Below are 25,350 nucleotides of genomic sequence, written 5' to 3'. Positions count from 1 at the left end.
TGTCTGTCTGTCTGTCTGTCTGTCTGTCTGTCTGTTACGCTTTCCCGCTTAAACCTCGCAACCGATTTTGATGAAATTTGGCATAGAGATAGTTTGAGTCCCGGGAAAGAACATAGGATAGTTTTTATCCCGGTTTTTGAAACAGGGACGCGCGCGATAAAGTTTTTCTGTGACAGACAAAATTCCACGCGGGCGAAGCCGCGGGCGGAAAGCTAGTACTTTATAATTTCTCCTAGTCAATGTAATAAAAATCTCTCATTTTACCCAGTGGCTGGAGAAAAGGTGAAAACCCATCGACTTAAGGTAACATATTAGAGGTTGAGTGCAGGCATCAATAAATGGATAGGATATTTGTTTTTAAATTCAAACGGCACGTTTTATCAGTTATTTTCTTCGACTTTTCACTTCCTGGCATCAGTTCAAATCCATAAAATAGGTATGCATCTATGAGCTTTTCTATTCAGAAAGCTTTTCTTTCTCTTTCTCACCTAGGAATTAACGCACGCGTGAGCCGCTAAGTCGAAAACACATTGCGGAGTAAGCTCCCTGAATTATTCAAGAACTGCCGTATACAAGAATAATTTCACACTTGCGACACGGTGGGGTAATAGAGCGGCCGTTTTGAGTTGTAAATTATCCATTTAATATGAAAACACTGACTGTACGTTCTTGTTTATAAATATAGCAGATTCAGGTTCAGTGGTGCCACGCACAGAGCTTTGTTTGCCGGCTTCAGGCAGACAGATGCTAGCCCGCCTCAGCCTGGCAATTTCAACTAATTGTACTTTGGTTAGTATTAACACTTACTCGGATACATTTTTTAAATAATTCTTTATTTCGATATTTGCATCTCCGCGCAGAACCAACAGAACGTGCCCACTGGTTCGGAACGACTTGTGCTTTAAGTACGAGTATGTAATTGGAAACACTCAGGCGCCGGGAATGAAAATAACAGCTTTACATATTATTAAAATAATAATGCACATAATTTTATTATGAAATATAGCCGGTTTTCTTTTCATGATTTCAATAACATGTCGAAAGAGGTCCAGTAATAATAGATTATTGCAATAGGCTTACAACGATGCAAAGTTATATTTATAAAGTTAGCCCCAGTACTGACCTAATAATTTAGCGCATATTTGAAATTATAAATATGGATTTACAACATAACATAATTTGTCAGAGTTCCAAAGAATGAAATTATCATAATTTATCAGCACTTGCTTATATCATTGTTTGTGACCCAACAAACAATGATAATAGGCAGATATCCTGAAACAAGTTAATTTAAAACGGATAGCGGGTTTCTTCTCGGTAAAATGAGTCAAGCAGGCAGACCAGTAACAGACTTACCCAGGTGTGGTCGAATTTAATAGTAAAAAAAACATTTCTCTCTCGTAGTGTTTAAAGTTTAAAACTTTAAACCCGTTTAATACCAGGTATTAAGATCAAGGTTTAGTTACCAGTAATGACGTCAATTCTACCGTTGTTCGGCGAGTTTTCTCGCTGGTTTATGCTAGTTATGACCTACCTACTGTGATAAGGAGAAATGCTAATAAAACTCTTATCAGTGAACTAACTATACTATACTAACTATAGGTAATAAGAAACAGCGATCAAGGTGAAATACAGATTTGTTTACACGTTTTTCTCTGTTAGGCATGTATTTTTTCCGAATTCGGACACATTAAAAGTTCTCAATAGTAAATTGTGGTTTCATTAATAGGTACTTGGTGGAAGAGACTGCTTTGAGACTTCTCAATTTCATTGTATTGAAACTGCTTAAGTACGTGATGATTCCCATAGGTGTATTTAAAGGAATTGCCTTAAAATGTCTTGTGTGATAAATCATAACTTTCTAAGGTTGAAACTGTAATTTTACAACCCAATTATGTAAAGGTTTTACAGATTCTTTATCAGAGATCTATATCCAATGGCAACTTTTTCTGGGCATAGGTTAGGTTATCCATCAGGTAGGTCATCTCACGATCTTGGCTCACGATGGAGAGTCTCCAATCAAATACAGTGTTAATTTTGATTATCTTTAATCTTATCACAATAATTCATTGAAGTTATAATCTTCATCGTGTTGCAGACACTTAATCAAATATATCGAAGTGATTTGATTGGAAAGCAAACAATAAATCATCGGCTCAGAGCGGTTTTCACTCTCGCGGCGCCTGCGCACCTCACTGCCACGGTCAAGGCGACGCGGCCGCGTTCGCGTTAACGTACGATTTTGCACGACTTCGTTTATGGGTATTCTTCTGCCAAGAACATCGGTAGTTTCAGGCTTGTGCTGTGCATGATTCTAAGTTGAAGGAATTTGGTTTCACTTCCCTTTCGTATCTTGATAGAGAGACAGCTTTACCTACGGCTAGATTTATCCAGCTATCCGAAGTGATCTTATAAAGTTTTCGCTGTTGTTTTCTATATTCTCTGTTGTTTTCTATTTTTATAACTGAAATTCTGAAAAGTGCACCTGATAAACAAATTTTTTTTTTACAATTTGTAATACTCGCTTAGGTTTTTAAAAACTATTTGAATCGCAGTAAAAGTCGTGTCAAGTAAATAGACGTGTCGTGTTGTGCAGTGGAAACTCTTGGTTTATTTATTACATGTTGATTCTCGTCTCGACTAATCGTTTGTTATATCAACCCGTTCGTAATCGGCGTTAACGAATTCCGACGGGTCAACCATAAAAAGCGATCTAATCGGTTCGGTGGCATTACGTGGATTTGTATAACATTTTATTACATGTTTAACATTCGCTTATCGATTAATGGGTGTTCTTGTCATTATTATGCAAACAGGTTATCTAAGTGATAATGATGATGTTCGGGTGCGTATGGAAAGTAAAAGTGTTTGTGAATAATTGGAGCTTTCTAATATTAAAATAGTTTTTTAATCGATATAAATTATTTATTAAAGAGACGAGTCAGAGAATGTCACATGTAGTTAGAGACGAAATTAAAAACTGGTGAGATTTTTTTTAAATAGTTAATTGTACTGCTGAACTTACCTACGTAGCTTGTTTAAACTAGTAATCAACAATATAATATAGGCATTCTTAAAATTGCCAATTTAAATGCACAAATTAAAATTAATGCGGTAACTAAAATTAATAGCAAAAAACATCATATCATATCCAATTACTTTTTGCTTCGACCTTTAATTTAAACGCACTGGGCTCAATTCTGATGCAATAACCATACTAAAACTAAAAGTATATGTTTGCATCCTCATTAAATTAAAATGGACAAGAATATTTTAAGCATAATTAGTTTATATGTAGATCTACAGATGAGTCTTAATTAATTTTTAGGTCCTATATTAAATATCTACCCTTTTTAACGGTGGGATATGTTTTTGAAAACCTTAGGTTTTTGTTAAAACTGACGTGACTACTTTTAGTGAAAACGGTAGTCTCAGAATCAGAGCCAGCGTCGATCTATTTGCAATCAAAACAAAAAGCTGCGCGTACGCAGGCATTTTAATGAACGGCTAACAACTGTACGCGGAAATGAGAACCACCTCGCGATCCTGGAGCAGGGACCGGTTATGGCAGACTTATAGAGTCGGAAGACTATCGATATAAGCAGTTAGGCAAGTGTTTTAATCGTGTTTTTTACTAATATTAGTTACATACGGCTAGTAAATAATGTAAGGATGTTAGTTAGAGCAGTTTATTAGAGTTTGTTAGATATTAGACGATAGCGCCGTTTAATCAAATATTTCCATTAAAAGAACCTACTCAGATGCTGATGTGAGTTTAGTATACATATGTACTACGAATCTGCTACCCTTGCGCTTAATCAAAAATGTTAAAGGAGAACAACCATTTTGGGCCCAAGTTTGTACAGAGTTGTACATTGGTAGGTTTTTGATATTATATTACGCATACATTAGGGAGTATTTTACGGTAAAAATGATAATTTTAACTGATGTCGTAAGTCGTATACAATAATAAAAACGAATTAATGATTTAATCTAAGATAACGTAAAATGGAACGTTAAAAGTCAATCGATTAAAGACTCAATACACTATACTGTCCCACCAAACTCATTGACAGGGGGGCGCCACCATCGTTCAACTATATAGTTTCTAACATGGCAAAAATCGGAACCAGCGATCCGGTATTGACGGTGGCGCCCCCTGTCAATGTCACGGGTGGGACAATTCAGTGTATTTGATCTTTAAGAAGGTTTGTACTGACAGATGACAAAACTAAAATGATTGAATGAAGTAATGAATGAAAATAATTCGTTTTGTCATCTGTCAATGCAGCAATGTCACTTGCGAATCACAGATGAGACCACAGATTAGAGAGTATGTCTAAAGGATCTAAAGGATGAGACTGTTGCGAATGCTTGTTGAATTAAAACTAATTAAAAGAAGAAGAAGAAATAAAACTATCGATTAATAACATTTTATGCTATTTCTAACGGATTCTGCTTGCGATTTGGGTAACTGACGACTTGATTTTGTATAAAAGTAACATTTTTTCTAATTTAGTTTTCTCGAGAATGACACTAGTTAGCAACCTCAAATAAACACAATAATAAACTAGTTTATGAAGGCATAAAAACGACATAAAATTTGTAGCTGTACAAATAACTTAGTACTGGGCCCAACGCTTCATAGAAAGTGGTTGTTCTCCTTTACTAAGTATTCAATAGGGTGGTAGTTCTGTTTTTCTCATAATTTGATATCCTGATCCTCGATCATTCTACCGGGCAACATTGCCCGCCGCAGGAGAAAGCCGGCGATTTGCATCGCCCCGCGCGCAGCTGATGCGGTGCGCGAACGCAGGGAGCCATCGCAACTTGCGGATGATTCATACGTTTAAGAAAGCTAGAGGCTAATCAAAAAAGCTACAAACAATACCGCTAGCCGTAGATTTTTGCCAATTTTAGCTTATTTCTCTTCGAATTTATGTGCCTCCATAGGGTGTCTTGACTCTAATATGGCTCAATCGGACCAAATGTTTGCCATTGATTAATTTAAAAGCTGTAAACCCAACTCGAAACTACATATGGTGAAAAGTTCACGAAGTACCTATTGTTTACAACTCTCTTTTGCTGATGAAGTAATAGCAAATAACATTTTAAACCTTATGTTAATCCGTGACGGTTTTATACCCGTAACGAGTGTTGTTACTAGTCAAATGACCCATAAAGCGAGTAAACTGCCAAATATGGGCGCCATTACATTGCAACAGCGACCTTTCATGCTTGCTACAGATTAGCTTAATATGCTGCGTTATTAAAGGTTACAAATTATTGTGACCACGTATAATAACCATGTAAATAATTCAATATTTTGTAATTTACCTTTCACGTTAATTATTAAACCCATAAAGAAAACAACTCGGTGGCCAATGTCTTATAGTAAAGAGTTCCTTTTCACGCTCTATGTTCCTGTATACAGGGTGTTAGGTAAATGGGTATATGAGCTGACACTAGCCCATGTTAACATGGTCATAATATAAATGGTATGGTGAAGTCAGAAAATTTATATCTTCATTTTAATTATTTTAATTTTCATACAAATCCGATTTTATAAAAAATATTTTGTATGAAAATTAAAAAAAAAAAAATGATGATATCAAATTTCTGACTTCACCATACCATTTATATGACCATGTTAACATGGGCTAGTGTCGGCTCATATACCCATTTACCTAACACCCTGTATATGCAAATACTATCTTGAAATCCCACTATGCTACCTATATTTGTTTCCACAAAAAGGCCTACAATAAGCAATAGTGATGTTCCACGAAGTGTGCACCAACACTAACGGCGCGTTCTTTTGTTCCAGTTCGCTGTTGTTTGTATGATGCGACGCCTGTCTTGAAGCCGGTGAGTACTGCAATGTGTAAACTCATAGTATGTGTGTATAGTTCGTATTCCATAACAAAGGTAGCCAGGAATAACCGGTTTTCGCTGACAACTGTATACGTTATGAAGTCAAGATACCAAAAATAATTTACTTATTTTTATAATAATCTACGAGATTTCTATTAATCCTTCAAGGCCCGCGAATCTAGACACAATATATAATCAATTGTTATGACATTAATTAATGCCGTCTGGGACTCAAGCGGTTAAAGTCAATCAACCGAAATTGCTGCTCGGCCAGTTCATCGAGAATTTGTAGTAGTTTCTTAATCTTGAAAGTATTAAGAAACTACTACAAATTAATTTTAACGAGACTGCGTACTTTTACTGTCAATAGCTAAACTAGCCTGTCGTCTCTCCATACTATGATAACTCTCCTCAATTCTTTTTATCGATCAATTTGTCTCCAACTCAAAAAGGCAAGAACAAGTAATGTTTTCCCGAGCGTTCTTGGTATCAAATAAAAAGTGTTCTCTATCACTTTCCACTGGTGAGTAACGCGTAATACCTTCACTAAGTGCTGACGGGAAAAACTTTTAAAGCCTATTTGTTTTTGTTGCATGAAGATTTATGGACTAAACTTTCAAATAGCCCGTAAGATAAAATTGTAGCTTCGTTCAGCGCAAATACGAATGAAGCTTTGAAAGCTCAGTTAGATTAGAGCTCTTCGGAGCAGTAGGTATTTGTTGTATTACTAGCTGAGAGACTTGATTATTTTGAGATTAATTTATACCTACATAATATTTCGATGAAAAACTGAACTGACTGAAATATTTTATTGAGTTATTATTTACTACGCACCGTGAAAAATGCCTTGTTAATTATTGTCATTTGCAACAGTTAACGTATCAATTTCATTTGATATCTAATCACATCGATCAACCGCAAGTCATACTCGGAAAGGCGTAAAATACATATTTTCACGCGACCAGCCGATCGTGATGAAATTCGAACAATTAACACAGCGTTAACAACGATCTTGTAGCAATTACTTGTTTTTTTATTTATTTTTTTATTTTAACTGGAGATGTTAATTTATGTGTAAAATCTCAACACATGAAAGTTAGATAGTGATACTGTAGGTTTAATATTACTGTTCTTTCCAATGGTATAATTAATAATCGTTTCATATTTCTTAAATATACATCCTGACTAAAATTTCAAGGCAGAATATACTACGCACCGATACGCCTTTTTTGTCTAAGCACACTAGTAATCTAGCGCTCAAGAACACCGCACTAACAAGAAAGGTCTCTCGCTATAATCCAGTTTAGATCGAGCATCGCGAGCTAATCTCCTGGGAAGGTCTGTCAACCTGCCCAGGCACATTGAATGTCACTATTGATTCATAGATGATATTAAGTTATTGAATTTTCAATTGTGTGGTTTTTTATACCAAACGAAAAGAGAAAAATAGGAACGTTTATTAATAGCTTGTAAAAACTACCGTCAACAGTTCAATAGGAACTGGTAGAGCCGGCGAGAAGCATCGCCGCGTCGCGAGTCGCCACACACGTCGCCAGCGCCGCAAGACAGATGGCACAGTTTTAACGCAGTCATTTTTCGGAGTTCTCGGTATGGCCACGGCCTCGGACCACCGCAGAGACCTTTTAATTGAGACACTTAATATTTACGCGCAATTTATGTGGCCAATAATGCTTCGCTGTAAGTGCCTAGGTAATCCAATAAAAGTAAGAGCAATTGCGGTTAAAATAAGTACTTATTGCAAATTAAGTCTTGAACGTTCAATAAAGATCAGCTTGATTACCAAACGTCAGTCGGTGCAATTATTTCCACTTCTTCCTCTCCATTACGACTTTGTTTTTTGCGTAAAGTATATTAGTTGTGATCGTATGCAAGTTAATGTTTTCAATGATTATGAAGTCAAATTATATAAAATGATGTAACATACGTTCTCCTTCTTTCTTAATCTGCGAGTTAGTCAAAATTCTAATCAGTAATAATTGGCTATAAACCATGGCACAAAAGGCAATCCCAATCAAGCATTGTTTGTCTCGTAATTAAGACGACATGATTGATGATTATGGCCGGGATACTACAGACGGACAGACAGCCTTTGTTTTTAAATTATTTTCCATTTGCATCAGCTTTAGGTCCGCTCGTTTACTAGGATTAATGTTCTCTTTATTATCATCTTATTTACTAGAAATTTTATCAGCATCTATAGCACACAAAGACTTGCAGTTGTTGCCTTATCGAGATCATTTTACCCCAAGCCTGATTTTTCTAGTAGACTTTTTATCGTGGTAGGGCAAGCTATATTTTGGACGTGTTGTGCCCTAGAAAGGGCCTATGTCCTGAATAGACTATTTGAATTTGTGGTCTAAGGCAAAATGATGTTGCCTTAACTTTGTCAAGTGCGATGTTAACATTCGGCCGTTAGCGTATCAAAGAAACCTACATCTCCATAATTGCAGTACTCGACATAAGGACCACGTAACGAATTTAACTTAACCACACATCATTAACATTTCAAGCTATTACTGGCCTTATATTTGTGTACAATAGGGGGCATATTAGTGTGTGTTTTATTAGCTTTCTAAGAGCAAAGGTTTATCGGCTTATCGCGGACACATTGGGCGTAATGGGCGGGCCTTTTAGGGCACTCCGTGAGATACGGCGTGAGGAAAGTTTAAACGCTGAACCATCGTTGTGAGTACGGTTTCAAGTGTAACAAATCTACAGCGAACTATACGAACATAAAGACAAAATAAATAAAGAAAAGCAACCGATTAATAAGTTTATAGCATTGATTTCATCCAAAGCATTAAGCATGGCGTCGGGTCAGATTCTAATAAAATTTTCCAATTTCTTTGTAAACTTGCTGTGTTTGAACAAGACGATAGACTAACATAATACATAGTACAGAGGTCGCTTTCATAGGGTGAGTGAGGGCTACTACTGAAAACTGAATTAGCGAAAAACGATCCAAGCAAGAAATTGAAGCTACATATGCTACATATTTCCGTTTGGTTTAGTTAAACAAATGAACACAAAACTGAAGACTACTAAAATCAAAACTCTCCGGCCATTATGCGTACATTTCTAGAATTTGCATTTCTGTAACAATGTTCAATCTTTAGTAAAGAAAAACATAGTAACAAAAACCAAATCACTTGAAAACACAACGAAAGTCAAAACGTTTTCACTCCCAAAAGAAGAAATGACAATATTGACTTATTTGACCGACATGAAATCAATTGTAACCCACGGCCGTCGGCGCTCTCAATCAAAACGACTAATTGTTTATTTGGTTCCGCTTCACGGCCGCGGGAAATCGGTTCGATTCCCTTTGCGGTCACGTCTCGTGCCGCCGCCAGTCACAATCACTACTATGTTATGTCATATCTCGTCAAATGATTCAACTCGAATTGTAAAAAAAACAAAACACTGCTGCTTTCTTAAAGAAGATTATTTTGTCCTTTAAAACAATATTTAATTACTTTAAATTGTGGGAACCGAATAATTTGCCAAAAAATAAGTTTTGATTTAAACTTTAAGCTCTACAGTTAAAACTAAAAGCTTTAATAAAATTACATGATTTTCATTTAAAGTAAAGAACTAGACGTCACACACTTTACTTATATTCTTATAAGAGTTATTATAATTACATATTCTTAACTGAAGTGTTAGTCTCATTAAATACACAAGTATTTAATGAGTCTTGTAAGTAGGTAGTTACCTACACTCGGTCCTGTAAATGCATCTATTACAATGTGAACTAATGTTAGTTTCACTGCGGCCAAGAGGCGGTAATGTCATTCATTGAAACGTTTACGTTTGCATAATGAATGTAACTCGATAATACACTTCGTCACAGAGTCACAGACCAGCTGGATCAACAGACGCCGTATGAAAAATCTATTGCACTTGCTATTTCGCAAAAGAAAAGGGAGGTAAAGTTATGAACATTCGCTATTTTCATTGTTAACCAGTGATGTTTTGGATTTACTAGTTTTTGTGTAGCCTTTCTCTATAATTTTCGTGACTCCACTAATTAAAGAGATAATAAAAATAAATTGTCAGTTTTTAAGAATCATTTGTTCTAGCAGGAACAATTTATTATTTTTCCGTCAGTATTAAATAAAAATTACATACGATACGAGTTAGAAAGAAGTAGTCTGTAGAGTCGGCAGACAAGTTCTTTGCTTCGAAAGCGCACGCGCAGCGGCGGCGGACAGGTGATAATGTATGAACTATGAATATTAAGCCGGTTACGCTACACTTAATTACTGAAGATGTTACGACAATAGAGCCGCCGGCCTTGCTGTCGCGGCGAACGAACTTCAGTAAGTTTGCTACATGTAAATGTAGGGATTTTCCTCCAAAAGTTTTCATATGAATCATTACAAAATTATTTTTTGTTAACTTTTATAATACGAGTATTTTGATGTAAGGTTTATTCTGCACATCTTCGAGATATCATTGATGCACGTCATCATGCTCTGAAATCGTTCAAAAACTTAAAAGTTCCCTGGATACAGTCTTCGTATAATTATCTTTGGACAATCTCACACAGCGCCATCTAGCCCCAAAGTAAGCAATTAATATGCTTGTGTTATGGGTGCTAGCTTAACGGATATACTACTTATATACTTTTTTTTTTTTTTTTATAAATACATACATATTATACATAGTAACACCCAGACCCGTCACAGAAATTAAAATTCATCATTTCAATTTCTGCCCGGCCGGGAATCGAACCCGGGACCTCTCGGCATAGTAGTCCGTTCTGAACCACTACACCAAACGGCCGTCGTATAGTGACACAGAAAGGAAAGCTTCTTACTGGATTTGGGTTTTTACGTTCTGATGTTACTCGTAGTACTGCCTCGTGTTCTCGCTAATTGTAGATTAGACTAATTGTGAGTGCGCGATGATTGCTGCCATTTTCACCTCGCCCGAGGAATGCTCGCTCTCAGCAGTCCACTGGCCCACTTGCAGTGCAGATCATCGGTTGACGCAATTGGTTCCGCTTTCGATCCGATAGTTTCAATCCGCAGTGCGTACGCGCATAATGGCTAGGGTTGTTGACTGATACAAATTTCAGATGTATCTGCCTGTGATTGTTATTTACGTCAGTTACATTATTTTTATTTGTCATCAATTGACTGATTTTATATTCATAATCTTGGTAATTACTACTACACATAATTTATTTGTCCCCTTCCATCGTGTGGGTTGTAAAAATTAAGTGACCACAACAACACATCAGATTTTAAGCTTCAGCCACCAGACTCAACTGTAACTACTGCATAACTTCTAAAGCATATTTCAATCAACTTCTTTGACCAACTGAAATCAAAATTGAAAAGAAAAGTTGGCAACCCTAACTGTACAATGTGTTGCTAACTCGTTACTATTTCGAATGCTTCCTTACATCCCGCATATATTTGTAGATGCATTGGTTTGCGCCCGCGTATCATCTCTCTACGCTGTCAGCGGCGACAGGTGGCACTTCAAAGGAGTTTGATTAGTTGCGCGGGACAGTTATAGCGATGTAATGAGTGCGACAATTGATAAGTAATGGGCAGTTGAGTGAAACGCTAAACCGTTTAAAAGCTTGACATCGTGTTCATTGAAGTAACCAAAATAATAAGCACGAAAGACTTATGTATTTGAAAAGCAAAACATTACGAGTAAAACCCTATGTTGTGTATCTTTGGGTTGGGTAGTATTTATGATCATTACCTAAAGTAAACTCAAAATGTAAATTTGTAGCTTTTTCCGTCTACTTTCGATAGTTTTATTTCAGAAAGCTTTCGCACTTGTCTATTCTTGAAAACTGTGTTTTATATTATCCTTCTGCACAGTGTGTACACCACAATGTATCTTTTCCAACAATAGTCAGTCATTGGCTACCAAAGATATTCCTTCAGTCTATTTATCATCGCCGGTAAACTGTCCGTCCGTCAGGCCCTTTCAGCCTAACCATAAACCGATCTATTCGTGGCCACAAATAATACACTCCTGCGCATCGCACGTCCTGCACTGGAACACGCCATGACAGGTGTGTCTAATGGACAACCCGAGTAACTGTCTGTTCGAACTTATTATCCTCCCATTGATATGTTTAATATGAAAGTGCAATGTCAACAGGGTCAATATTAATTGGTTTATTACGTACGACAGCTGAAAGTGACATTAAAATCAACTTCCAGTGTAGATTAGAAGATTTACAGATGTGAAATGTATTAAAGACTTGAGTGACTGTAGGTATTTGTAAATACTTAAACAAATTACCCAATAAGCCTTTTGGTCGCTATCAATATAATAATCTGGCAGGAATTATCTCGTCAAGAAACTACCAAACGCAGAATTGTAATGTCAATCTGACTTCTTACAGGCAATTCAAGCCTGTCTTACCAGACGAACAAAGCTATAAACAAATTACAGGCTCAATTAAAACTTCAGACTAAGCAATCAACTAAAATGTGTGTAATAAATTTATGACATCTCATCTCAGGCTGTCGGCCAATCAACACCAATGCTACGGCCGTATTGGGCACAAGGCGACGGTATTAGATTAAGAATTTAGTTGTAAGCGTGTCGTGAGGTTAATTAGATATCGACTAATTGAATCCGAAGCGATATTGGATCGGGATCGCTCGGGGCGAGGGCAATTAAAAAGGTGGCGCAGGAAATTAGAGACGGAGTGCGAACTAATGTACAACACTATAAAGTACATCTAGATGCTTAACTTATAACGTTCGTAGTTAGAGAGCGATTACGTTGCTGAAAGGAATTTTTCAACCTTAAATTCCATTTCAAATCTACAATAATTAATAACGTTATGTTTACTAGCATTAAGACCACCTTTCGTACTTTTATTTTAGTTAACTGTGCAATAAAGAGTAAATAAAATAAATAAACGAAACAAGTTATTATTATTATCAATTTAATTACTGAATATACGAGACACAATAACAATTCGCGTGCTATACCTAACCGCAATATAGCTCACATTATAGCCATTACATAAACTTAAAAGTCTCGTTAGTTTGATACTAATTAAATAATAGATAACGCAAAACGAGATGTATACTTGCTTTCTTAATTAGTAAGACCTTGATTGAAGTTATTTGACGTAACGAATTTCATAACCAAGGGACTAGTATGTTACACATAAGTGCTTATTCTTTGTCAACCAAAATTCTTTAATCTTCTTTTTACCAAGTTGACGGCAATTCAGTTTCAAATGAGGGATGAGAAAATACTCCACCAGGACTGCATTGTCTTGTCGGTGATGTGTACAATGGGAGATGGGACAAAGAAATCGCGAGTCTCCCATTTGGTCTTTGACTTATGAAAAAGGAGAGTCAGAATTGGCAAATCTGGGCATAAAGTATTTCCGGTCACCTAATTAAAATTCTTTCTCTACCTTTAACAGAATAACATAAATCAAAACAAAATTTATTTTTGATTGACCACAGATGCATCTGTCCATCGTCCTCTCAGCCCGCCGAACAGGCCGCTGCGCCTGCGCACCGTAGCTTTGTTTACACTGTTACAACAATGCCGCTTTGTTTTGTTAGAGATGTTACGCAGCGCTGCGGTGTAACATCACTCCACGATAGTGTTTGGACAATATGTTATGGCTGCGGAGAGGTATTAACCACCAAGTGGGCGGGGCCATCGATGTTGATTATGGAGATTATGAAGTTCACTTCAGAACAAAGAAGAAAGTGATGTAGCTTAAATAAACATAGATAGGTACTATTTGGATAGGTATGCGTATAGAACCAATAGCAGGAATACCACAGAATAGATAATAAATTCTTATGAGGTCTGATTATATGAGGTCGCGGGAAGATCCTGGATGCGGGCAGTGCAGGACCGTTCGTTAATCCTTGGGGAGTCCTTTGTCCAGCAGTGGATGTCATTTGGCTGAAACGAACGAACGATTTATGAATTCATATTACGATTATTAACAATTGCACAATGTTTGTTAACGTAAATTCCATAACCACCGCAGAAATTGATAAGCTGATTACTATTTCAATTACATTTTACACACTTTGAGGTCATGACCTCATTATGTAAGTAGAATAGAATGCCTAATCACCTCTTTAGTTTAAATGATTTGTGGAAAATGTAAATTATATGTTCCACCTTGTTTGGCGTGTCAAGCGTGTTATAGAATTCTAATAAAAGACTCAAAACCTAATTCTCTTCCATTGACTCAAGTTCCAGCTACTTTAAGTAGAGACGATTAAGGTTGGTATTGGCTCGGAATAAAGACCGTGTACAGACAGACGGACGTTTCAACACAATAAGTACAATTGTGTGAAGATCACCAGGGCAATGGGTTGTCGTTAGCATTCAATGGCGGTGCTCACACACATGTTCAGTAAGTACCGTACGGGAGCATGATAGCGATACTTTATTGCGAGAAAAAATGGTGGCAAGAAGATTAATTGGGAATTGTGTGTCTTCACAGCGTGTGTTAACACCATAATACAATTAAACGATTTATTAGTAACGCATACTTAATACCTAATAAACGCATAAATAAATCTCGCAAGAACGAAAGCACACTAGGTTAACACTGCGGCATGTTATAAAAATGTAATATATTATTTTGCTATTAAATGACATGCATAGTTTGAAGTACTGTGGATATTATTCCATTGTCAATCTAAGTTGTCGATGCTCTATAATAGATTTTTCTTATTGGGAAAAACTTACACTGATCCTTGACTATTACTACTAAACCAAAGCGTCCTTCTCTTTGAAATTCGTTTACAAATATCGTTTTTACGCTGAAGGAATGTAAATCGATGTTGCGGTCAGTAATCGATGCTGCACCGCTTATCGATGAGCGCTGACACAGATAACGGCTGCATCGTTACGCAACTCGATTGACTCGATATGCAAAGCGACGTGATCGTCAGCGGTACTCTGACAACGGAGTAACAGCACTATGAACTGCTGACAGATAGGGGTGTAATCACATGCTTACATTTCGATTAACAAGTCAAAGTGAAGATATTGTACATTGAATTCAATTTATGAAGCATTGTAAATATGTATTACTAGACGCAAAGATAGAGTCGTTCGATAAGGAATTTTTCAACGGTCGGTGTACAATTTTATTTAAACTGAAAATATTTTTATCGAATTTTACAAAAGGCCAACGTAATCTACAGGGAATACAACCAGTACTTAATAAATAATAATGACAAAATTCCTCGTATAATTGGTGTACGCAAAAATACTACCTATTATAAAAACTTCACCTGTGCCAAAACGCCCCTATTAAAGTAACACCTGACGTTTCGCGCCACATGGCACCGGGTGTAGTCGACCCAACTGTTGAATATCCAAGTCTCATTAGGTTTTATACATGAACATAAAGGCTTTTACTTAATTCTAGTATAAAATTTGCTACCTATCAGCAGGTAATAGGTAGAATACAAGTTAAAAGTTTGTTAAGTGACATGTTTTAATTTATTTTCGAATACCTTATTTATCTATCCAATGTTGTTTATGGGATCTGGAAGAAATAAGCACCTTTCTAGCGGTAATGAATTCCTAATTGAATGTATTAAATATTTGATGAGTTTAGCGGTTTTCTGTGGTGTATCATCTTCTGTTTATTCATGAAGCAAACCCTCGCCAGCCCTAGGTCACGAGCCCGCTGCTCCAGATGAGTACTTTCATCAGCGCGGCCACTGGAGCGCGACGCCCTCGCACGCGCTGCGCCTGCTCATTGCTGGTACAGCAAGCTCGCTGCGTAGATCTGGCAAAACTTTAATAGCTGACTGCCTAAGCGTTTAACTTTTCTATTAACTGCTTGTTCTTCTGTCGTCTGGGCTAACTGTAGTTTTCTATTATTATAATTGTTATTAATAAATATCTTTGCACATTTTAAAAAGCTCCATCTCCTAGCCCAACAGTTATAGCAATCCTTTTTTGTAAAATAGATATAATCAGACGATCAATATAAACAGATACTAAATAATCAAATGTTTGCATTGTGCCAGGATCAAAAAGAGACCACTTAATCAGGCGGCTGTCAAGTATTTGAACTCATCAATGCGATATGTTTCACTACAACAGTAAACAATCGTGTAGGATCGGTGTAAATATAGGGCGCTCCGCTCAGTGGGGCATTTCCCTGCGTCTCGCGTGGGCGCGCGCAATAAACGCTAAGGGACAGCCATCAGCACGCTGCGCAAGCGCTTATAGTGGAAACACATCAGACTAAACGTTATTGTAGCAAAATAGCCCCTAATAACGTTTACTTAAGATGCCACAGTATTTAGCTTGATGCGCCGTCGCTATTCAGCTTAGGACAGCAGACATGCAATGCAAGTAGAGTGTTTGATTTCAGATGCTTTTTATTTACATACACACTATAAATTATTTTTGACAAGCATTTATCAGACACAATATTAAACTAGAATTTACTAACTAGTAAAAAAATACTGTTGATTTGGAATTAAATATACTTGTTGTTTGAATTACATAACATTACATAATCTAAAGGAGATAATAAAAAACGTAGGTACAAAGTTAGGTACCTACTCAATTGTTTAAAACAGAAGGCTCCCTACTTAGCTCAGCCATTGTTTATATTACAGCTGAAAAAAAGCAAAGATTGTGAGCTGTTAACTCTACATTGTGAGTTGTCTTGTTGCTACACAGAAATGAGTTGCGGTCGCGGGTGTTGTGACAGACATCAGCGGAATTACTTTTGTAATTAGTGGGCCTATTCATGAAAAAAAGAATGATGGGTTCCGTGAAGGATTAAAGAAAAGGAGTGAAATTAGCATGGTTAAACAGGATTTGTTAACAAAGTTGATTCTAAACAGGATATGCAAACAGTAATGATGAGTAATGAGAAAGTAATTCCTATGTGTGAATTTTTCGTAACTGTCTACTTTAATTATGCCTTTCATAAGCTTTTACTATAACTTTCTTTCTTTTATGCCATTAATATCAGTTTTAGTTCTGTAAATTCTATTAAAATATTGACGCTGAATTGTTTTCTCAAGCTTATCTTAGAGAACAGGAATGATGGAGGGTTCTTAGCGTTAATGGCGACGCCTGCGTGGGCGCAGGGCGCTACATCTCAATGGATAGAGCTCGAAACTTTCTTCAATACTACGAGCGACTGCTGTTAAGTTAAACTAACGCCCGTATTCACAAACGATGCTTGCTTAAGTCAATCAGAAAATCGAACGCACAGCGTTAAATGGAGCTCTGTGGTTGGTTCGTGTGTCACCTGTGTCCACGTGCACTGGGAGACCTCATAGTAATGTTTGTAAATACGGGCGTAAGCTACATTTATACACAAGACAATGGCCTGGTGTAACATAGAAAAATAAATTGTGGAAGTACTCTTATTATACAACTAGTTGAATAAACTTTATAAACGGTCCACACGTCACTACCTGCACAGTAAATTAAAAACTGCGTAAGTACATTCAAGTGCAGTTCATTATTCCACATTTTATTCATTTCCACCACACGCATGTGAGTGAATGAATGTTTGTTTATTCATTCCTTAAGCAGTTGCAGCTCTTTGAAAATTACAAGTATTTTCCTTTTCAGTAACATGAAAGAGCTGTCAGACCCACTAGAGCTTTTATGAATGTTTCTGAAGCTTTTATTTCAAACCACATGAGTATTCCAAACGTGTAATATGTTTTGTACTTACTTGAATACTCGCCATTAACCAATGCAATAAAATAAATTCTGAAGCTTTAATATAACAAGATAATACCGTCACAAAACAAAGATTTCTTCTAAAATATTTCTATTACTCGTAACTAAATAAGTACCTACATAATTTACATTAGAACAATAAGCATTATATCTTTGTACGCGTAGCTGATCCTCTCTACTCTCACATATTTCATTATTTATTACTAAATCAAAGGACAGCATACTCAATTGAATCCCCAAAACTTCAGGCCACAGAGCACTTGTGTTCCACCGAGCGTCGCTCATTGAGATGACAAAAGCTCGTCGCCGTCAATGAACGCGCCGTGGGGGGCTTTTGGGAGGGGGGAGGGGGCGCGCTTCCGCTGACGATGCGGCACGCCATAGGGGGTGGGGCATGTAAATTACACTGGTCAACAGTGGTTTTGGTGCCAAGGAACTGTATATATTTTTTGATTGAGGACCTTATGCTGGTTGCTTTAGTAGCAAATTTGTTGATTTCCTACGTGTGGTTTTCTAGATTTTGACGTGTATAGAAAAATACATAATTTCACCAAAATCAGCGTTTATAATATTTTGAAATGCTTAAAAACTTTATTTTCCACGACTTTTGTGAATGAGGTGTAATGGAACTATCACGTTACATCCTCTAGCAGTAATCAGCCATCATATACCGATCCCATCTGCCTTGGTACCTCTCTTCCAATGGTTTTTAGGTCTTGATAGCATCGCTCTCCCTATTCTTAGCTATAGCATGCTATAGTGACCCAAGATTCTCTGGGAATTGGTCAAGATGACTGTGGAGGTAGTGCTCTTTGATAAAAATTATGACATCTTGAGTTTTTAAGGCATGTCTCACAATTTCAGAGTAGTTACTGGACTAGTGATTTCCGAAAAAAAAATTGTAATTTCAATTAACAAAATCTATGCAAATCGTTCCAAATAGTCCATCGAACTTAAGAAATCAGTATCTTTGATTAATATTGTTATTTATAGACCGTTAAAAATTACTTAATAAATTAATTAAAAAAAAAATTATATTCAAAGTAGGATTTTTTTTTGTTCTTTCCTCACTTTCTCCACTCTGAACTTCATGTTACGGCTTCTTTGACCATTGTAACATTGCCTTAAATGTTCACAGAAGATTATAAAAACAATTTTGGGTATCCACGGCTTGAATGCAACCACAATTTCCGACTTAAAGTAAGAAAAATAAGCACTTTTAATAAAATTTGCCTGAATTTTTGAACTTTTTAACTGTGTACACACCACCAATGTAACAGAAATACATTTTGATTATTGAGACAACTTCTTGGCAATGTAGACATGATATTAAAATAAATGCATTTATAAAAATGTACCGAGAACACTACAAACTGTGCAACCAAAGTACCGATTAAAGCTAAATTTTAAAACTGAGGGTAGATCCAAAACTACACGTAGGAAAAAAAAAAGAAAAATATTTTTATTATTACTAATACACACCTAATAATAAACTATCAACAGAATCTCGGCACCATTTTCATTTTGATTTTTTGTTGACCAGTGTTATTCTACAATTGCATAAAAAAGCTGGAAATGCGGAATTTAGGGGCTCATTAATAAGACTTTAACAGCTTCTCTACAATGTTATCAAAATACCAGGGCTCCAATCAAGCAAAATAGCAATGCAGTTTTGATTTATGTACCGTAGGGTGAAATGCGGGCAATATTTTGCCTGCAAATTGTTTTACAAACTACCCTAGTTTGCAATCGAAATGTCATTTTTAGTAGGTAGGTAGGTAGATCGTGTGACCTCAAGTTATTCCTTTCTCTTTATTGCCCTTTTTAAATAAATGCCCATTACTAATACCCCTCAAAGTCCCCATTAAAGTGCGCCAATATGAATTCCCTAATTGCCCGTAGGCGCGGCGGAAGACAAATGGCGCTTCCCGGAATGTCCGAGGAATGGCAGGGCGAGTGCAGCGTAACTTTGTATGATGACTAGACGCATGGGCGCAGTCAGGGCACTCAGGGCTGTCTACTGTCTTTAGATTAATATTCTAATAACAGCCAATTTTGGTAATCCGAGCAGCTTAGATTCATCGAAATGATAGAACATCAAACAAGTTTAATAGAGGCCACGAAATTAAAAAGATGAAGTTTTTTTTTTATTATCCAGCAGCCGGGACACTTCACAGTTTTCTGTAATCTACAAAAAATGTATACAGCCCAAGTTAATGCGTGAAACCTACCTACTAAACCTACTGCAAAGCATAGCTTTCTTTGCGACACGTAAAGCCTTTGCTTAGCAGTGGACATACTGGTTATTCAACTGTTGATAATCATGTTTTAAAGTTCAAATGTGAAGTGTCACCCCTAGCTACGGGCGCGGTGTGGCAGCAGTAGGAGCGGATCCGTCGTTTTTTTGCAGCGACTATTTCAGACCGCGGCTATTCCCGTCCCGCCGCAGGTAACTCCATAACATACGGCGCTGTGTTGTGTCGTTCGTTATTGCCGGTGGCTTAATGCTCTTTTCCTTTTAATGTATTGGATGCTTGTTTACATTTTTCCTACCTCGCTAGCACGATTAGTATTTGAGGAATTTCTGTTGTCTGCGAGGGATCCAAAAGCTCTACATTTCTTTCCTGAATACATTTGATTTTTTAAATTAAATTGAATTTAATTAAAAGCATGCAACTTGACCTAGTATAAATGTCCATTAACAAACACAATCATATAATTCAATATTCAATCTCCATGACTCCGTCTACTATAAAGCTCGTGCACATTCAAATCAAATCAATCATGTCAACTGTGACACGGTTCGAACTCTACCAAAGCTATAGCGGTAACCGTCGAATATTAATATCTATATTTCCATGTGATATGAGTACCTACTTTCCCATTGTTATTACTGTAGCGGAAACTCTTGAGTGTCGCGTTTCAGGTGCGTTACCGCGCCGTAGTCGCAGCGTGTCGCGTTTCGACCGCAGCCGTTAGATGCGGTCGGCTTTCTGGGGCGCGGCGTAGGGCGCTACGGTATTGGTGTCGCTTTCATTGACTCTATCAAGAGATAGAACTATGAACTACCGGAGTGTTTTATTAGAACCAAAAGATCTTAAAATCATACATCATCATCATCATCTCAGCCATAGGACGTCCACTGCTGAACATAGGCCTCCCCCAATGTTTTCCATGCTGCCCGGTTGGTAGCGGCCTGCGTCCAGCGCCTTCCTGCTATCTTTATGATGTCGTCGGTCCACCTTGTAGGTGGACGTCCCACATCAATCATACATATTAAGATAATTTTGGGACGTATAAAAGCCAGTTTTCAAATAACAGCTTTCAGTACAAAATTTTTAGGAAACTTATATTCATTTAAATCAAGAAGACATTTCCTATTGCTAATAAGCACATGTCTACAATAAGGATGTGGTGATTCTCGTGAAGCTGCGATTAAGGGATAATTCGCGGTTGCAAACACTCGCGAGATGGCGCCGCGGCGGGCGTGCGAGCACGCAATTAATAGGGCTGTCCAAATATATGTAAAATTAAACGGATAAAAAAAAGCACTACTAGAATTGAGAAATATAATTTACCACAAAAATAAGGTACTTAATAAGTACCAAATGTAGTCTAAGCAATAGGACCACATCTATTCTTTCCGTAAATGTCTTAAAAGACTGTTGCTTAGGTACTTATGTTTCATCCCAGTCCTCAAAAAGTTTTTATTAAAGTAAATGAGTCTTTATACAGTGTGTCCGGGCATGTAGTGATCAAACTTTAAGGGCGTAATCTATGGACAATTTTATCGATGAAAATACTTCAAATTTGGGGCCTGACCCATTTCTCGAAAAATTACATCGATTTAAGTTTTTAATTTTTAGTTTACACCTCTTCTTTAAAAAACAAGTGAAAGCGTGGGTAGCTTAACATTAATAGGCAAATATTTTATATCATGCGATAGCCAATAAAATTATCTATTAGTAGAAGAAGAAAGCAGACACAAGTTTCATACATTTTATGGGAATAAGAATGGATTTAATTAGAAAAATACATTACTTTTTTCACTTCTTTTTCAGTTATTTTCCAACACAAGAAAAACCAGGTCGTTAAGGTATGTTTTATTTGCATTGTATTATTAGTATTTGAGCTATTCTACAAAACAAATGTAAATTTATTAGTCTACGTCTATTAGTTTCGACGTAATTGTTGAACAAAGATACCCCTTCCCAGCGGTTTCCATAGCGCACGCGACATGCGAAAATGCACTGCCTGAAGGAATCACACAACCTATTCCGATTACTATGGAAACCACTGGGTAGGGGTATCTTTGTTCAATAATTACGTCGAAACTAATAGACGTAGACTAATAAATTTACATTCGTTTTGTAGAATAGCTCAAATACTAAAAATACAATGCAAATAAAACATACCTTAACGACCTGGTTTTTCTTGTGTTGGAAAATAACTGAAAAAGAAGTGAAAAAAGTAATGTATTTTCTAATTAAATCCATTCTTACTCCCATAAAATGTATGAAACTTGTGTCTGCTTTCTTCTTCTACTAATAGATAATTTTATTGGCTATCGCATGATATAAAATATTTGCCTATTAATGTTAAGCTACCCACGCTTTCACTTGTTTTTTAAAGAAGAGGTGTAAACTAAAAATTAAAAACTTAAATCGATGTAATTTTTCGAGAAATGGGTCAGGCCCCAAATTTGAAGTATTTTCATCGATAAAATTGTCCATAGATTACGCCCTTAAAGTTTGATCACTACATGCCCGGACACACTGTATAATTCAATTAACAGCGTGAGGAATGTTTATACTTTTACTTAACCACGTCATGTTCTATAATTTACGAGCACTTCACGTATTGCACAGCCGCGGCATCGAACCGGCGTGTCAGGAAACGTGCCCGCACGAGGAAGCGGCCCGAGGCCCAGGAAATGTTGCGGTCGCTCCACCGCGCCACCGGACTCCGGGGCTCCGGCCCGATGTGAGGGCCTTTCACACGTTTTTGCGTATGGCCCTTATTTACATATTTATTTACACATCCTTACATGGGTTCACTTTGGGTGATAACAATTTCTCGAGTACGTAATTATCTATGAAGTTTGATATTCTGTCTTTTCTCTGATGCAAATGCCTACATTTACTGATTGCTCTTTGTGAGCATCTATGAGTATGACATGTCTTGTTTTAATGTGTTCATGTCAAAGGTCTATAAATCTAAGAGGAAGTAGATTGTAGACTCTACATAAAATGTAACTGATGTAGGAGTCCCACAGGGTTTGTGATTCGTGTGGAAAATATTTACCTCCAGTCTGATATAAGTGTCTCCTGTATTTATCTCAAATGCGAGTAGCAGAATTTTGAGAATAGTTTTATAATACGGGTCCAGATATTCAACTTAGGTAACTGCGATTCAACGGAGAGTGCGTGACGTGAGCTGCGCGGTAAACAACACGTAATTACTCAAGTTATCTCAAATAAAAATTCAAAACAAGCGTAACTTCATTTTGAGTGCGTCAAAATTAAAAGTTATGTAAATATTATGTAAGAAGAAACCGCAAAATTTATATTTATTTATGTACCTACCTACTCGTACTCGTGTATTGTAAGAACATAATATATTAGTAGTTTACATTGTTAGAAAATTAATTCATCTAGGTGCCTACAATACATAATACATTTGGGACCCACAGTTGAACTGTATATTTGCAAAATACGGTTTTACTGCATTTTTGTAACGTTATGACGTGATTCATCATAAACCATTATTTATTCTCCATTAATCTTAATTTCAGTTTAAAAGTACCCACTGATCGATTTTAATTCAATAAGACGTCATGTACTCGTAGTTGCCGCATTTTAAATCCGAAAGTGAAAATAGCGTTTACTCGTATCACAACTTTAATCACGTCCTGTATATCCATAAGACTTCTGTTTTCTAACAACAAGAGCGACAAAACCTGCAGCTTCCAGCGCCATATCAGAGGCTTTAGAACCGGAACAGTGCGCTTTCCTACGCGGCGCAGGAGCAGCGGGCTTCCGCGAATAATTAAAATTATCCAACAATCACATTAATAGCCTAGGCTCAAACTGGGCTTGAGGCTAGGCTATTAATGTGAGTGTGTTGTAATTAGATAAAGGATAGACATACTTAAAACGGCTTTATTCTTTTTACCTGGAGGGATTTAAACCACAACGCAGCTGTAAATTTTTATACACAAACCTCTGAGGTGTAAAAATCTTTTCCGCTATTCCGAGATTCTCTGGATCCTTATAATTTTGCTAAGCGGTTGAGATATGAAAAACTCTGACCCAAAGTCTCTTTACCTTGACCAAACTCTCATTGCTTTTGTTTGTTCTGAAGTTCTTCCATTCGGATTTTTGTCGACCTGTCAACTGGGTAATGTTAAAGTAAATGTGTCGAACGGTCGACTCTTAATCGTAATACTTAAATTGTCGTTATTTGGTGTAAATATATTGTAAACTCAGAAGCAGCGCCCTAGCGGAGTCTCGTCTCGCTATCGCGATTATCCAATTAGGTAACGCGCTGGGAGCAACGCACTAGGCTAGGGCTGTAACAGTATAACTTGAAACTTTAAGTTACAAAGATTAGAGGCCCTAAGAACAGGGTTTTAATTCATTTCTACTAGGTACATAATTAGGTATTTTATCTTGGTGATTTGATTCATTTCTAGGTCCATAACTAGGTATTTTATCTTGCTGATTTGATTCATTCCTAGGCACATAATTAGGCATTTTATCTTATGAATTCTTGGTCTTACCATTATGTAATAGTTAATGGCAGCATGCGCAGTGTCTAATAAGGAAACTTTCTTCTCCATCGGCTATCATTCTTCGCGCCCCGCCTGTCGCTATTTCCTCTTGCTAATATGCTTTGCTATGTCTGATCCAGGTTTTTAAACTTGTATACCTCGTATACTAGCTCTCTTTAAATGTGAATGAATACTTACAAAATCATTTGACGTGGCAACCCTGCATCCTGCGCCTGCGGCCTTTTGTCCCGAGGGAAGACTCCGCGCAGGAGACGCGACACGCATGCTCTATCAAGCCACTTGTACTACGAGTATTATTTACCGGCAGCGATTTATTCATTTAAGACTTCGTGCTCTATCTCCGACTTGATTGAGAGCTTTTGATAGAATGAGATAAGTGCCTCTTATTTTTACTAACAGTAATATTAGATTATACCAAGATTTTATTTTGTACGTAAGCTGTATTTACCTATAAAGACACATCTTTTGGTCTTGTCATCATTGCATGCATTACTTGTTTATGTAAAGATGTGTTGTTGGTAGATCTTTGTCAATAAATAAATAAATAGACATAAGTTTCTCTGTTACTATCTCACAATTTAAGCACTGAACTAATTAATTGATTAAGTTTGTGATAAAGATGGGTGAAATCAAGGAAACATAAAAAAGTTTCTATTGCGAAATTGTAAGTTCTCGTGTAATATGTGTACTCATTGTTACACTTTGTGCATTGCGCATTTGTCAAGCCGCCATAGTTGGCAGTATTTATTAAGGACCCTTTGGATAGCGGGGACGATTGTTGATCGAGAGCTCTCAGCCTAGAGGCAGCGAGACTGCTCGCAATCATGATAGAGTCTGACGGACACAATCACTGATCCACTCGACATGCGATGCTCATCAAGAGCCCTCGACTCTATCTCGAGACTCGATTAACTTATTGAGAGCTGCTATCATGGACGGATACAGTAAGCTGACTC

At 36.9% G+C, this 25,350-nt stretch overlaps 1 protein-coding gene across 1 annotated transcript in view; it reads left to right on the top strand.

The window, feature by feature from the left end:
- The window catches only part of LOC135081231 (GAS2-like protein 3), a 104,679-nt gene that overhangs the window by 40,717 nt on the left and 38,612 nt on the right, over window positions 1–25,350 (top strand). The window contains exon 3 of the mRNA XM_063975980.1: window positions 5,828–5,868. The gene's annotated coding sequence lies outside the window, so the exon portion shown is untranslated. The remainder of the gene's footprint in view (window positions 1–5,827; window positions 5,869–25,350) is intronic.

This window comes from Ostrinia nubilalis, chromosome 19 (genome assembly GCF_963855985.1).
Source record: "Ostrinia nubilalis chromosome 19, ilOstNubi1.1, whole genome shotgun sequence".
Taxonomy (NCBI): Eukaryota; Metazoa; Arthropoda; class Insecta; order Lepidoptera; family Crambidae; genus Ostrinia; species Ostrinia nubilalis.
This window is presented reverse-complemented; position numbering and strand designations above follow the sequence as displayed.